Raw genomic sequence first — 17,207 nt, forward strand, 5'->3', positions numbered from 1 at the left:
GTATTAATTTTGGAGGAGACATCTGGAAACCCTGGCTCCAAAAATGTTAAAACTCAGCAGGCAGCGAATAGCAAATGTACAGAAGGGAACATCTGCAGCAGCCACAGGATGACTTTCTGTGCCTCTCCTCAAGAAGCATATGTAAGATATGATCCTTCCGAGTTATTAGTGGGTATTAAAAAGCAACAGAGATGCAAGTGGCTTAGCAGATGTTTCCAGTTAACCATGACTTTTTGTGTAACTGGTGGTGATGCTTTAATCCAGGAAGAGAAGAGAATGGGTTACTCTTCCACTAATACAATGTAAATACTTGCACAGAATAAAAACAATTATGCACAGCATTATTCTGTGAGGTTGTGGTTCTCAAACATAGAATCACACTGGTTATCTTTCTAAAAAAAAAAATATTGAAAATTTGGTAGGGCTAGGTTATTCCATCTCATATATACATGAGCTATCTTCATGATCTTTTCCAAGCCATTAATATCTCTATATTTCTTTATTTCATTCACTTTAATGCTTTGTTTTCACCATACATTCTCCCATCTTCAGATAAAGCTAACATATTGTCTCCATTTGTCTTGTTTTCCTCATCAGTTTGTCATAATTTTCCTTTGTTCTTCCAATGCCAGCCATAATGGAGACATTTGCTTCTTTTATCTATACCTAAATGTTATGGATCTCAACAGTGAAAGGGAAGTATGACAGGCAGGCTATGACAGGTGAGCTGTAGCTGCTCCAGCCTGAGAGCATTCATGTGATGAGTTTTGCAAAAATTGGGTCTGCCAGGAGCAGCAGAGCTTTTGTTTGAAGGAAAAGGTACATGATTACAAAGAACTGACACCTTTGCTTAGAGATTGAGAAAGTATCACCGGTTTTCTAGAATTTAATGTAGGATCTCTTGGAGAGAGGGATCTTGAAGTGGAAGTTTGCTTCTTCCTAAGGATATGTTGCAGACATGTGTTGATAGGGATCAGACAGATGACCATCTGTGATACAAAGTGTTAAGGGCATGCACTGGCAAAACATTAACTACTTGTTTTGTCTTGCTACCGTTGTGGTTCTATGGTCCATTTTATGATTATACTGGTAGACCAAGGTCAAATGCAGGCCTACAAAAGTGTATGATGACTTGTATGGTCTGTTTTTTTAAGTACCTTTCCACTGGATCTACATTCTTCTGCTTTATTTATCTGTTAAAATGTTCTCATACTAGCTATCGAAGGAGGCAATTTAAAATTTTGATGAACATGGCAAAATTCTTCCTATTGTCAGAACTGACTTCTAGGATTCAGATGCAATTTTCGTCAACTCATAAAACAGCATAAGGAAAATTTAAATTAACCTTGCATCATTCCTACTTAAAACAGAAATCTGACTTGAGACATCAGCGTTTTGGGTACGGAATTATGTTTGACTTGCCAAAAGATTGTCTTAAAAAGATATAAAAAGTTTTCTCTTGTTCTTAGGATGATACTAATAACAGTGATAAACTGAGAGCCTGTAGATTGCACTTTGTGGGGGAGAGGTGAGTGACAAGCAAGGGAGGGGTAAATACAAGTACTTTTCTTTTTCCCTAATATTATAACTCTATAGGAAAAAGCTATTTAGACGGGAATTGAAAAGTACAGATTAAAATGGCAATGAAACAGAACAGGAAAACCAATTCAGCCCACATCTGAGAAGCTCCATTATTTATCTTTTTTAAAGAAAGACAACTACCAACAGAATCAATTAATGTTGTGCTAAAAACATTAAAAAGTTATTCTCACTTAATAATATATCTCATAGCTGGATACAATTTACTACACTAGAGAAGAATTTATTTTCAAACTACTGTACCTATTTTTTGTATGTTACTTTCTTTTAACTCTATAGGATTAGAGAGTCTTCTCTATATGCTCAAATGCAAGCAGTGCAGTGACTCTTGTCTGAGCTGGTTAAATTGTGAAAATCATTTTCAAATTTGTTTCAAGCAGTTGTCAGCTCTAGCCGATGGCTGCAGTTGAAGAGTAATGGATTGTTTTCAGCTTTGTGAATGGTGTTTTTCAGCAAGCATTGAAATTCAGTTTGCAAGAACTCTTCATAGCAAGGAGAACCTTTCTCTAAAAACGGTTGTTTATGGTTGTTTTTGTTGTTTTTTTTTAAGTAGCCCACTATAATCTTTAATCCTGCAAAATAGAGATTCGTTGCTCTGTACACAGAACTCAGGCACATTTGTATGCTTATTATGTAAGTAACGATGTTTAAAAAAGAAGCATATTTTTATAGGCTACTATGTGAATTATGTTTTCATTACAAAAATGAAAGTAAGGAAGGCTATTGTACTTCTCATATTACTGCCAGAGGCTTCTGTTAAGGAGAATGAAGTGAATGGTTGAGAAAATATCCCAAATATACTGTGAAAACATTAGGTTTCACTTAGGATCTTATTCTGTTTGGGCATGCTAATGCATTAACCTGGGAATTCGGGCATCAAATGGCAGTTTAACCCACCCCAGAGCATTTCCCGTGTTGTCATATCCTATGCACACTTCTTGCCTGTGATAAATAAATAATTGTGATTCGTGAAACAAATGGGTGATTACATCAAAATAAAACAAATTGATTGTAAAACTTAATTACACCCCCATAAAGAAATAAAACAGACCCTTACAAGGTCAAGGGGTCCTAAAACCTCCCTACTATCCTAAGAATAAAATATGGTAGAACTTTAAATCTTTAGGCACCTGTTCGTCCAAGAATGCATGAATTATGACCGGTTGTAGAGATAACCCTTTTAGCTTTAGCTGTAAGAAAACCCATATATTAAATACTTAGCAAAAACCTGTAGAATGTATATGTATATGATATAATTAATATGCATGAAGTAGCTAAGATAAATACTAAATGTACCCTGTAGTAGGCGTGCAGATTTGGGAAACTGGTCCCCATTTCTGTCACCCAGCCGGCTGCTTTCTTTTACCATATAATAAACTCTTATTCAAAAACTTACAGAAACTCGAGATTTTGTTTATCACATTGCCAATTAGCTCTACCCAACACATGCCCCTTCATTTCTTTCAAGGTTTTTTTGCAAATTTGATTCTTCAGCCTCTATTACATTGTGAAAGGCCCGGAAGGGCTTACTTCTGTCTTTTGCCTGGGTGACTAAAACCAGATTTCGGTTAGAGGACCTTAACATGTAGCTTAAGTAATAGAATATTCCATCAATGACTGCTTTTTTTCTATTTTGGCATTCTATTTTCAATCTCCATGGCTGAATAGTGCTAAAAGCTTTAACAAAATCTGCCTGGCAGTATAATTTATGATTAGACCTGAGGGATTAAGGCTAACTCTGCAGTGTATTTCACATAAACAAGTCCTTAGAATTGTGAGTTGGAAAGGCAATTTCTCTGGCATATAGGTTATTTATGACATTTTCAAAACCTAGACAAACTGAGACGATGCAAAAAAAAAAAAAAGAGGAGGGAATATTTCATGCTCTGACTTGTAGTTTTAATTGTTTTGGCGCTTTTGTTGTTCTCACATGCCAAGTTAGCAGCAAAAGCTTGCTGTTCTTTTAGCTACATTTGACAATCTTTTGTATTGCATCTGAAACCAAATTCGTGAAAAGAAATGCTTGCTTTTGGACTGTCTGAACTCTTCTAGGAACAGAAGCAAATTTTTCATCTCAGAAACATGGTACAATAAGGGGGTCAAACCCCCTCTGACCTCCAATTTCTTTGTTGAAATAAATTAGGGGGAGGGGGGAAAATCATATATCATGACTAGGCTTTGCAAATGGAGATTTGGGAAATAATTCCTTAGAATTTCAATTTTTGAATCAACCTTCAGGGCATCTGGCTTAGAATATGGTAGGACTTACAAACTATCCAGGAAATACTTTCACATTAGAAAAATCTCGTCATCTAGCATGTGCTAATGAGTAATGAGTGCTGAAAATAAATGGCAGTTGAGCAGAAGAGGTTGTTACATGAACTGGAACCATCTGACAAACATATCTGAAATGTGTATTTTGTACAACTATGCAGTGGAATCTCTACTTCAGACTCTTAACTGAAGTAATTTTTTCTTATCCTTTTACTTCTCCATCCAGTGCTTTCAAGGGACTTCATTTATTTCTCAGCTCACATTAAAACAATGGGGTTTTAGGTTGAAAATAATTGGGAAAGTGACTTCAGATATTTTACTAACAGGTTAATGGGTAATAGCTTTACCTCAAATAGATTTTTATTCTGTGTTTCACAACTGAATCTATAAATAAACTTTCATAGTCTGCAATTTAATCAAGCCTAATCTTTCCCCCAGCACCCACAGGAACTGCCAGTGATGCAACCATTTGAGAATTCTAATTGAATATACAGTGTTACCTAAATCCTTTCACCTCTCTTGGGAAAATTCTTTCCTGTCTTTTATCTGACAACCAAATTACTGAAGTTAGTATCTGGTCTTCCTAAAGGGAAAAAAGAAAACAAAATTTTAAAAATACAAATTTATTAATGCTCATATTATTGGGAGGAAGTCTTGTTGATTTCTCTACTGTGTGCACTTATAGAAACCTTACAGATGCACTTTTTTTTTTTTGTGATACACACTTACAACATTTTTAAAGTAAATATTTATTGCAAGTGGAACATTTAGATATAAATGTTAACACTGATTATTTAAAACTCTAAGAGGACAGGTTTTGTGTTTAGGATTGTGTCATGGTTTAAAAATTGCCCCCCTGGGAGCTGGGGGGGCCTATAGGTGAGGTGATTGGATTCCAGGGCAGTCTCCCCTGGAGGGCCAGTCACTGCTCATTTTGTTCACTCCTGTGAAAAATCATATATACACAGCCGCCGGAAGTTGTTGGCAGTCGGTCTGTCTGTCTGCTGCTGTGTGAGTGTGTGGGTGTGAGAAGGCCCAGGGGTGGCAGGGCCCCCTTTTTTCCCCTCCGGAGAAGGGGGACCCTGCGGCCCACAACTCTGGCCTAAGCCAGGGTTGGAGGCAGCATTGGAGTGAGTGTGTGTTGTGAGGGAAGAGGCTCACAGCACCTGAAGGTAAGCGGGAGAGAGGAGCCAGGCCCTCTTCCCCCCCCTTCCAGCTGGGCTGCGGAGTGGGGGCTTCTTTTCCCTCTCACTGTAAAGTGGAGGGGAGGCTCAGCATTGGAGCGGAGCCAGAGTGGACAGCTGAACACAGCCCAGTGCCAAGGACATAACCCCAGGTGAAACTGGACCAGAGAAAGGCCCGGAGGATGTCCTTGCAGTGATTTAAACGGAGGACAGCCGAAAACTCGGAGGAGGAATGAAGATTCCAAGATGCGTACGTGTGATAAGCTGAACTGAACTACAGCAGCCTATGGAACCGAGGTATGAGAGAGAGAATCACACAGCAGAGACTGACATGGAACCAAGGGAGCATGGACTCAAAACTATTTTCTTGGACTTCATAAGGAAGAAGAGACTTCAGTAAACAACTGGAGGTTGGTGGTGGGAGTGAACCCTATTCCCTGAACACTCCCACGAGAGAAAGACTGGTTACCTATCAGCCTGAAGGGCTTTTCCTGGACTGAATTGAGGGAGAAGCTTAAAGGGACTGATAGAAGTGTGTAAAATAAATGTATATACTTCCCCTTTTCCCCTATAGAAGCCTCTGGCCTGAAAGTTTCTCTTTGGTGTTGAGATAAATTGTGGGAAGGGGTGGGGGAAGCCCGGAAATTGGATTTTGGATTTTTGTGGTGGCTCAAACCACCACAGATTGGTATACCCCACTCTAATGACTGTGTGTAAAGATATTTTCATTTATGTGTGTAATAGGAAAAGCATTTGGCAGTTGACAGTCTAGAAAGAGATGGAGTTTCTCAAAAAGTGTATTGCACCTTCCAAGAGCCCAGAGAAGCCTCCAACAGAGGCCTCCTGTCTTAATCCTGTGTTGGGATGTCATGTCTGTAATCCTGTGTTGGAATGTTCTGGTTTCAAAAGCATCCTGCAATAAAATGAATGTATTTAAGATAAGAGTAACAGGCTGAAACAAAGTAGGTTGCTGAAACTGGGTAATTAAACCAACTGGGAGCTCATTCTTTGAGAATTTACTTGGACAGTCCGTGTAAGTTTCAGTTTTTTAATGTGTATTTGTAGCTACTGTTTCTAACTGTTGAGTTCCCATGAGGAAATGAGCTTTGAGATGGAACTTGGAGGATAGTCATGGTAGATGAGATCAGGAAGAGAGTTCAGGCCAAAAAGGCCCTGAATGCATCACAAGAAGAATGTGATGCAATAATCTCTGATTCTTGCTGCAGACTGCTCAGTGTGTGGTGGGGGTTTTGTTGCTTTTCCTTCTTTTCTCCAGTGCACAAATCTGATCTGTCAGCTGGCGTGATGAATGGTGCTAGTCTGTAGCTGGAGGGTGGTGTGGCAATCCCTTCCCCACTCCAGGGCACTTCATACTGCAGATATGTGATGCAGACCCAGCTCTGTCCAGAAGGACTGTGGAGTGGGAGAGGCCCCCGGCAGGTCTGTCTGTTTGTGAAAAAAGGGTTGATCTGCAGGGAACCATTTGGAGAGCTAAGCTGAGCATGTCTTTCAGCATGCTTAGGATGGTCAATAGCTTCACATTTACAATTAGCATCCTTCCTCTGAGCCCATGGCACGAGGGAAGCTGCCCTCCCTGGATCTCTGAAACTTCATGGGGTCTTGCCAGCACTTTCCTATGGATGTCTTGGGGCTGGTGAAACCACAAGGCTTCTTGTGTGCGAGCAGCAGGGTCACTCTCTCTGGTCACAGCAGCCCACCTGGTCAGTGTCAGAGCCAAAGGCTGGGCTGTTTAGTGCAGAGTCAGAGGTACTGCTTCCCACTGCTGTTATTTTCAAACACAAGTGTTACAGCCGGGAGCTGGATCAATGACCCTTTTTTTGAGATGGGTTTAAATGTATATTTTTGCAAGAATTCTCAGGATTTGGGGTTGTGGTGGGGTCAGCAGGCCGTTGTTTAGGAAAAACTTGGTAGAAGGGAAACTCCTCAAAACTTTGTCTGGAGTGTAGTGTGTGAATGTGAGTTGAGTTGTAATGTGTGTAAAGGAGGAACTTTTAAGGAAAACAGAAGAATTATTTTTCTAGTTTTAATCTTGAAGTGGGCCTGGTGCCCCTGGATACAACTGGACCAGTGTGACTGAACTACAGAAAAATGAGAGCAACTAAATAAAACTTTATTGTTTTTAAACTGCATAGATATGAGTTAAACAATAAAACTGAGTTCTTTATGGGTAATATACTGCACACCAGCCTGTGAGTCACAGAAGCATTGCTGAAGTGAAATAATTTCAGCATGTGACTTCGAGTAGTGTGACATGTGACATGTTTGGTATTCTCCTCCCAAAGAAATATCAATAGTTTTGTCATGTTTTCTGGAAGAAGCTTCTTTTACTATGGGCCCTGATTGATGAGGAGGTTTAAACAACTGTTTTGTCACACTGTAATTTTTTTAATAAATGTCCTTCAACTTGTGATGCTGAAAGCCATTACCTGAAAAGAAGAGAGTCTTGCTCTCCTCCCCCCCACTCCTTGTTGTTTGGTCCTGCCAGCTGGGGTGCATCTCATCTTCACTGGGAACCAGTTCAACTTTCTCACTGAGAAGATGCCTGTGTGCTTGCTTCCTGGGTTTTCTTTCCTACCCTTCTCTTCTTGATTCAGTTTTTGTTGGGTTGGTAGATTCAGTCACCCCATGGAGGGATCCAGTGGCTACCAGAACAGTCAGGGGGAGAAGAAGGAAAATGTGTCTGGGATTGGGAAGAAAAAAGTCAGGTTTAGTCTCCAAAGAGTCCCTGCTAGGCTGGCTCTGCTGTTATATCTTAAGTTCACTCTTCACAATGTGTGTATGGGTGTTGTAAAGTAGTGTTTCAGATGCAGAACAAGAGACCTTTAAGAATGCTGTCATACAGAGTTTAAAAGGTGAGGAAATATCAGATTTGAGGGTGCTTGTGCAAAATAGTCTGTACACTTCTAGGTGCTTTTCATCTCTTACTGTTAACACCCACTTGCTATCCCTGAGTAAGCTGATTGGGGTGTCCCCTGAACAGACCCTATCTGTTTCTTCATCAGCAAGTCCTGTCTCCCTGATCCAGTCTCTCCATCTTATTCCAGCTCACTTCATTCCTTCAGCCCACCCAGTCTCCAGCTGTTGTGTGGTTGTTATTGGTTTTGGTTTTGTGTGTTTGTTGGTTTGGTTTTTTGGGGTTTAGTTTTTAAAATTCCTTCACTGCCTGGCCTGCCTGGCCCTTTGCATAACCCAGTCACTGGCAGGAGAGAAAAGCATGCCCTGCCTTCAGCTCTGATTCAGCTGATTGAAATCACATGCTGTCTCCCAGGGATGGTGACTGCTCTGCTCTTCTGGTCAGGACTCCAGCTTGATGGAAAGCTGTGCAACGTGAGGGTGCAGACTGTGGAGGCTTGAGTCACTAGGCAAACTTATGAAAGGCTTACAGCTGCCAAATCAGAGTAGATGTGCACCTCTCAATGTCACACACCAGCTGATGGAGTAGAAGATTTTATCCACTATTACAAGTCTTTCCTTCTCGAACAGAAGGTCACCAGAAGCTTTTAATACTGAAAAATGTATCTTCATTTTCTAAAACATCTTAACTGTTTGGCTGAAACTTGTGCAAAAAAATTCAGCCTCAGGCAGGCATCTAGTGTGGAAAGTTTCAGCCCAAACTGCTATTTTGGCAAAGTTGTTAGCAATGAAAAACTGTTTTAAGAGTGGAAAGTGTTGAATGATCTCTAGTCTAAGGCAGAACTTACATCTGGTGGATAAAGGGAACTTGTGATGGAGTTTTAGGCTGAACTGCAACAGCTTTCATTCCCCTTTCCTGTAAGGGGAAGCCCTTACCCAACTTGAATTTCTCCAACAGACAACTGTTTGCTAACACTTACGTAGTTATTACCTTACGCAGCCTTAGCTGTTACCAAGGGAAACATGAAGAAGCTCTGTGCTAGCATTACTAAAACTTCAGAAAAAAAGTAACCTTGGATTGTGATGGCATACAAAGCTTTTTTTCCAGGTTCCAACAGCACACTGCTAATGTCGACAGGAAGCCAAGCAGTAGGTTTTGTTACGGGATCCAGTTTTATAATTAGTTCTGCACCATTTTGAGCATGTGCATCACCTAGGCTGGAAGTTACTGCAAACCCCCTTGGGTGTCTTGCATCTGCATCCCAGAGGATGTGTTTGAGAAACACAGCAACTGCCCTGCACATCCTGTTTTGGTTTGGTTGATTTATTGTCTTGTAATTTATAGACTGGCCATGTGAAGGGCATGAATCTCAAGTTTGACTGATCGCACTGTAAAAGAAAGCTCTTTTCAGATCACCCTGAAATTCTTACCACATTTCTGCCCAGCCATGCAAGCTTACCACAGCCACAGCTGCTTTCATAGCTCTTGCTGAAACTTGAAACTGAGAGAAAGGTGGAAAAAGTCTGTATAAGATTTTTTTAATGGTAACCCCACACTGGATTTCTTCTGTTCCATTCTGCTTTCTTATGGCTTTATTCAGCACTACAGTTGTTTTTACGAGTACCCTAATAAGCCTCTGTCTTGTGTTTAAGGTCAAAATTGTTTGTTGGGCGAAACATTCATCTGTGAAGAGTTTATGAACCAATTGTGAACTCCGTTTCTAAGAGCCTAGTTATATTACTTCAGTTAATATCATATTATGGATCTACTCTTTCATGTGAATTAACACTCCTTGGATCTTCCCTTATATGTCACATTTTTAAGATCTCTGGCCATTCTTGTTTCTTGTTGCTGTCCTCTGATCTCTCTTGTCTTGTCTGCATCTTTTGCTGAAATGTAAAGCAAAAAGCTGGATGCACTGAAAGTGCATGGAATCACTGCCTTCTGTGTCTTGGTAGGAGTGCTGACAGATCTTTGAATTATAATGTTTTAGTTTTGCTTTTGTCATTGTACTTTTGACTCCTACTCAGTTGTGACCCATTTTACAGTCACTTCCTTTTCTCTAGTACCGCTAGCTGTTCTTCAGTCTGTATTTATAGACTTAATTTCTCCTTCTTGCTATTGGCCTACATTTAATGTTGTCTTTTTTGATTTCATGCTATTTTATAGCAGTGTTCTGCTATGTCCAGATTCCTGGATGCTTCAGTTATTTAAAAAAAAATAAAAACGAAACTTCATTCATTATCTCCTTCTGTCTGAGAGAGAGAAAATGGAACAATTTTGAAGTAGAATTCTTCCTGATCCCACCCCCCTGTCTGCTCCCTCCCCCTCCTTTTTTTTTTTCCCCATTGCCAGAAACATTCCAGATCTGTCTGTCTGCAATTCTCTGGACTTCTGAGCGCATACATACATTCTTGAGATATAGCAAAATATTATCTCCTTCTCATGTACTATTTCTAGCTGAGAAAGCAGCAAAGCTGTTTCAAAGTGCGTCAGTATCCTATTAGCCCTTTTCCTCATTTAATCTCATTGGTCTTAGTTAATTCATAGCCCTTGATATATACCAAGTCTTCAAGTTCATTGTGTTTATGATGTGTAATTGCTATAGGCAGATCCAATTACTTCCAATTCAATTTAATAAATTGAATTCCTCTACTTGAATGCCTCTTGAATTTCTTTACTATAGATCATGTCTGCCTTACAGTGAAAGGTTGTAAGGGTTATCTTTGATTTAATCCGTTTTAGCTTACTCTATTTTTTTTTCATTGTCTTTTCAGATGTGTCTGTTTCTCTGAAATGCAGTCTGGGAAAGCCCCTAATAGTTTGTACCTTCTAATAGCTGCTTGATGAACTTAGTGTAAACCAGTGTCTCAGCTCACAATATGGCAACACAGCACAGGAATTTTTTGACATAGGTAGTCTTCTAGTGTTAACAGCATATAGGGGCAATGTAAATGTAACATAAGTATGGAGTTTAATTGTGAAAAAGAAGAACAAGCAACCCTGCTTTCAGGAGAGAGACAGTGCTCAGCCTTGCTGTGTTCAAAATTAAAGTCAGGATGTGACAGGTATGCAGTGATACATTCACCTTCAACTAAGTTTCTCCATCACCTGTTTTCTTTAAGAAGCTGTTTCCCAGTGATTTCATGATGCATGTTTATTCTTCTGAACTTTTAAAAGGTCATTCATCATTGAAGGGCTCTCTCAGATGATTAGTAATCAGTCTCACTTCCTGAATACCAGCCGCTGGAAGTGAAAACATAGTAACTGAGTGACTTTGTTATTTTGTTTCCAAGATTACAGTTGTAGATGCATGTTAATTGTCAAAAGAAGCTTGTATTCCCTGTGATCAAATAGGAAGGCAAGCCTCATGGAAACAATAAGTTCATAAACTGTTGGCAATTAAATTAGAATTTTTTAATTATACTGAACATTTCTAAGTATAACCTATGAAAACTTTCTGCTCAGAAGAAAAAAAAAATCTATGTAAACATATTTATCATTTCAAAAGTTTTGCTGTATCTGAGAAGCCTTATATGTCTACAGCCTTGATGTTGTGTATTAGTTTCTTCTGGGAACTGAATTCAGAAAATGTCACTAACCAGAGAGATTTGTGTCTTAATATTCTAGTGGGTACATGAAAGCACTTTACTAGGTCAAAGATCAGTATCATAGTCTGTATTTGGTTTGTGCTTTAAGCCACAATTTTATTTTAACTAGGAGCTAAGTAATATTATGCATGGCAAGTTAGTGCAGAATATATCTAGCAATTTTTTCAAAATCAAACAGAACAAAACACACACCCCTATCACTTCACCCCCATCACTTCACCCCCGTTCAGTGAGCATTGCCTGAATTTTGTTATTGGAATCAAATGGGCTTCATTTTCTCACTTTCATGGCTGGGGGAAAAAAGTGGGTGGGGCATACTCTCTTGTCATGGTTTGAGAGCCCCAAAATCCAATTCTCAAGTTCAAGCCCCCCTCCCACATCTCAACCCAGTGCGAGATGAGTTTTCCAGACACCACACGAGACTCAAAATGAGGGGAAGGGATTATATATTACAATGACTGTACAGATAAAATATTACAATACATTACACACACAATCTCAACTATCTCTACCATGACAAAACAGTATTTACAATGGATCAAATCTCTTCTCCCTTCCAAATAAAAGTCCAGGAGGGAAGAAGGAAGAGATCCTTTCTCCTTTCAGAGCAGCAGAGTCTCTAGGGCAGCAGGCTCTTTTCTCTCATGCAGCAGCTGTAGCTGGATCTCTGCCAGTACACACGAGGGGGTATCCAAGCCCTCTCGGCCACTCGACACCAAGCGAGGGTCTTCTCTTCTGTGGGCTGTGTTCACCCGGACAAAGGTCACTTCACCACGTCATATCAATGAAGTACAGGGGTCTTCTTCAGGGGATTCAAGCCCCCTTTGCAGTGCTCCTGTGCTCTGTCTCAAAGCAGCGGGGGGTGAAGGCCCTCCTCTGCATTCCTTTGGCCATCCTGGTCCAGCTTCCAGGATGCCTGAGCTTCTCAGCTCCTCTCTATAATGCTGCTGCACTTCACCCCTCCTTTTTAGGAGGGGTCTCCAAGGATTTTGGGGGGTTTGTTTCAGTTCTTACCCAAACTCTGTCTCTGTCTGAAGAGCTTAGTTCTGCTCTCTCTGCTGCTGGCTCTCTCTCGGCTCTCTCAGACAACTCTGTCTTCCTGCTCAGCTGCATGCTTGTTGCTGCTTCTCTCTTATCTCTTCTGGCTCTCTGCCACTTTTCCTCGGTCAGTGCTGTTCTGCTGCTGCTGCTGCTGCTGCTCACGGTGGAGAAACTTCTGCCTTCTCAGCTACAGATACTTAGCCCAGTCTTACACTGTTCCAAGTCCCTGTAGCCCCCCTGGCGGGGGCTGGGGGGGGGCTCAGCCCCCAGTGGGGCTGAGGGCCCCTCAGCTTGTGGCTTTCACAACATGGCCACCTCTCCAACAACAACTACAACTACAACTTTCTTTTCCGGTCTGCTTGTGATATGTTTATATTTTGCAAAAGCGCTCATTGGCTCAAACCTCAAGGGTCACCACCCCCTGGGGGTTTACCATTTTATAACTTCAGGGGGAAAACTGTTTTCCCCCACCACATCTCTGTTTTCTCTCTGTCTAGTTTTTACAGAGCATTGGTTTATCTGTGTTGGGATAACATTTACCTCCCTGAGAAACTGTAATGGAGCATTGACTTTGAATTAATTTAGATGTACGTGTAGTAATATTGTCAGACTTAAAAATTTGCTCTATGCTAATGCTTAATTTTATCAGGTTAAATATAAATATGTTTTAAAAGTACATGTTCTTTGTATGTTACCTCACTTAATCAGCTGAGGTATAGTATATTTTTAAATCATGTGCTTTTTTAAAATCATATGCTTTTCAAAACCAGTGTCCCTGTTTTTTCACTATTGATGCAAATATGGCTTGTGTCTACCAAGACAGGAGTAAAAAAAAGGCAAAGAGTGGTTTTCTTTGTTAATGTTTTCCATCCTTCATTTGTCTTATAAAGAAATTCCTTGTTCTTGAGTGATAAGTGTACCTAAGTACACTACCAGCAAGCCTAAATTAATGCTTTTTGTCTCTGCTGTCTCAGAAAGCAAATAGGAAAATGGACAAGTCATCAGTGCTTTTCTCAGTATAGTGCTGCTAAACACTTGTTTTTGAATGGTTTCAAAACGAAGCTCAGGGTGATTCCTGCTTTCCGAGCAGTGTTGGTGTTTGCTCATACTAATCTTCAGGACATGACTGCAGAGTGATGAAAAACTTTAGTGAATTCTAGCAGCTGTATTGAGCTCTTGAGTGCTGTGATCCTTCAGTTACATGACTTTCAGTAGTATCCTACCCTTAGGAAACTGGATTGTTTGGGATTTTATAAAAGGATGTATCCAGATTTAGTCTAACTCAAGTTGTCTTCAGCAGCATTCTTCCGTGCATTGCTTCATAGTATTTTCAGGAGACAAAATATAATTTAAATTGTACAGAGGGATAACTGCCTGCTTGCCTCAAGATCCTTTTTGGTCTCCTCCTCCCAAAGAAATACTGTTTTGAGTTTTGAGGTTTAGCCTGTCATTCTGCAGGAACAGTCCATTTTAAGTTTAGACTTATTTCCATAATCTCATGTGTTTAAAAGAATTGCTTACAGGAGTTAATAGGTGTCGTGTTTCTTGGTCTTAGCTGAGGCTGGTTGATTTTTTTACCCCCTGGCACTACGTTCTTCAATGTTGAAAAATTACTGCTGTTCGATAAATTTCAGGTTTTTATATAAACTTCTTTTTACAGATTCCCCAAGAGTTTCCGAAGTTTAAGCCATCAGTGACCATTCCTTTGCACACGTTTTAATTATTTGCTATTCCTTTACAGCTTCTTATAAAATTCAGTATCACTTTTCCTAGGTAATCATTTAACATTTGTATCATAAGACTTCTGGTAATGTCATTTTTTGTACTGGTGAGTGGTGTAATGCATCTGCAGCTCAGAGGTGCCTGGAGCAAGGACACCTTCTTGGGTCAAACCTGCCACAGGCCAGGCAGACTTTATTTTCCTACATTGTTGTCAAGAAGTGGTGTTGCTGCTGAGCTGACATCCTGGTTTTGTTGGAGAATGGAGCAGGCTTTCTGAGTTGGCTGTCAGTAGCCAGAGTCTTGGAGCAGGAGCGAGTATCAGTCTCTACCCAGGTACAACAGAATATCCATAATTTCTGTTGTTCCTCTTCATATTTTAGCACACTGTCATTGTCTCTGAGTATGGTAATACTGCATTGGCCTGCGCTTATGCATGCAGCTTTCTTGCACAGGTTATTTTAACAACCTGTGTTTTCATTCCCATACTATGCTTTATTCCACCACTCTCTTCCTCTCTCCAGCTGATTCCTATTTACTTATTTTCTTTTTAAGTATATTTGCATAAAGACATGGATGTTTTACTGTTACTTTCCTTCCTCAGCAACTTGCAACTGCTTCAGATTTATTTTTAGTATTTCACCTTATCTCTTCCTTGCATTTGCTTGTGGTTTAAGTACTTTCTGCTTATTGTTTCTTTTTATAGCTTCCTGTAAAAAAAATCCTTTAACAAAAAGATGGGTTTGAAAACAAGGGAAAAGAGTGTTTTACTAGGTATAACTGTGACTAGAATGTTAGTTTTACATTTCAGACACACACATCTAATCTAACCTAACCTGTAATGTTTGTTTGTTTGTTCACTTTTACAAACCAACCAACTTGACAAGTTGTATATAGTCTTGTTGTAACAGCTCATAAAGCCAAAATCTGGTACACAAAAGTTTTACTACCTTTGGGTAAAGGAGCTATATGCCTTCTTGTTCTTGTATATGCATATTTCATTGCAGTTTCAACTGCTTTTAAGCCCCTGTGCATACAAGGCAGTGTCTGTGGAATACAGGGAATCAGGTGTGCGCACATGCTGGAAGCAGTATTTGGCTGCAGTTTTTGCAGCTTCTTATTTCAGCCTTGTGGCAGTTTGAGCCACATTAGAAATCTAAAATCCAATTTCCAGGCTTCCCCCCCACCCCTTCCCACAATTTATCTCAACACCGGAGAGAAACTTTCAGGCCAGAGGCTTCTATAGGGGAAGGGGAAGTATATACATTTATTTACACAAATAAATATATTGTACAAACTAAAAGCAACTATATATATATATATATATATATATATATTTACATTTCTGTCAGTCCTTTTAAGTCCCTCCCTTTAACTTTAGTCCAGGAAGAGCTCTTCAAGGCTGCTGGGTAACCAGTCTCTCTCTCTCGTGGGAGTGTTCTGGGCCTGAACGCTCCCCCCTCACCAAGCTCCAGCTGTTTGTGGAAGTTTTTCCTCCTCACGAAGTCCAAGAAGATAACTTTGAGTCCTTGCTCCCCAGTCTGTGTAATTGCTGCTGTGTGATCTCTCCCTTTCAGTCTCATACCTCGGTTCGTGGGCTGCTGCAGTGCAGTTCAGCTTATCAAGCGTCCTCCAAGTCAGTTTTCGGCTGCCCCCGGTCACCTTCGGCAGGCAACTCCCAAGCTCTTGGCCCGTCTCCAATTTCGCCTGGGATTCTTCTCCTGAGCACCGTGCCTACCTCCTCTGGCCTGTCTCTTGGCTCAGCCCCAATGCTGAGCCTCTCCTCCACTTCACAGTGGAGGGAAAGAAAAAGCCCCCCTCCACAGCTTTAACTGCAGAAAGGAGGGGGAAGAGAGGGCTTGGCTGCAAAGCCTGCCTCTCTCCTCTTACCTCAGGTGCTGTGAATTTCTTCCTTCACAGCACAAACTCCAAATGCTGCCTCCAACTCTGGCCCAGGCAGAACTGGGGGGAGGGGGTGGTGCACAGGGCCCCCAGGAGGGGGAGAGAGGGAGCCCAGCCACCCCCTGGCCTTCTCCACCTGCACGCAGCAGACGCCAACAGCAAAACACCAAGACTGCCCACAGCTTCTGGTGCTGTGTATAAATGATTTTGAGCAGAAGCGAACAACATGGATGGTGATTGGCTCTCCAGGGAACACTGCCCTGGCACCCAGTCACCTCTGAGCCCCCCTGAACTCTCGGGCGGGCCAATTTCAAACTATGACAAGCCTACAGTCGGCAGACAAGATATTGTGCATGTTCTACTCTTCTCAAAGTCTTTAAAATGCTTTAGAATTTTTGTGATAATTTATTAAACCCCCTGTAGTGAATACCAATGCCCTACTTTTGTACCTATGTATTTTGTAAAAGCATTGAAGAGTTCAATACAGCTGCAAAGAATCATAGAAGTCTTACATCACACTACCAGAGTCATGATCATGATGAGCAAATACAAATACAACTTACAAGGCAGCAATTCCCCTAAGTTTGGTTTTGAAACTATACAAAAATAAGTATTGACTTCTCTATCTGATCTGCCTTCTATGTTCCCTTCCCTAAATAGGATAGTAGATTTTGATTGTAGCAAAAAAGGAACAAAGTAGTTATTTCCTTTCTTGGGGAAAACATGCGCAGTAAACAAATGTGAGTGTTCTTGAAGTCAAGACACACACCTTGAAAGCAGAGAAACACAATTGCCACTACTCATCTCCCACACCAATCTATGTAGGTCTCTTCCAAACCAGAGAAGACAAGCCTGTGACTTTCAATAAAAGATAAGCCATGTTTTCTTGTGCTCTACCCAGAGTTGCTCAGGCAGCATCTTAAAATATTGCTGCAAAATGACTCAACACCAAAACAGGCATCACCAGCAGTACAGATGACACCAGCAATGAAGCCAGTGGTG

At 40.7% G+C, this 17,207-nt stretch overlaps 1 protein-coding gene across 4 annotated transcripts in view; it reads left to right on the forward strand.

The window, feature by feature from the left end:
* LHFPL2 (LHFPL tetraspan subfamily member 2) overlaps positions 1 to 17,207 on the forward strand; it is a 119,583-nt gene that overhangs the window by 72,910 nt on the left and 29,466 nt on the right. The gene's annotated exons all lie outside the window — the stretch shown is intronic.

The sequence above is a fragment of the Pseudopipra pipra genome, chromosome Z (assembly GCF_036250125.1).
Source record: "Pseudopipra pipra isolate bDixPip1 chromosome Z, bDixPip1.hap1, whole genome shotgun sequence".
In the NCBI taxonomy this organism is placed as follows: domain Eukaryota; kingdom Metazoa; phylum Chordata; class Aves; order Passeriformes; family Pipridae; genus Pseudopipra; species Pseudopipra pipra.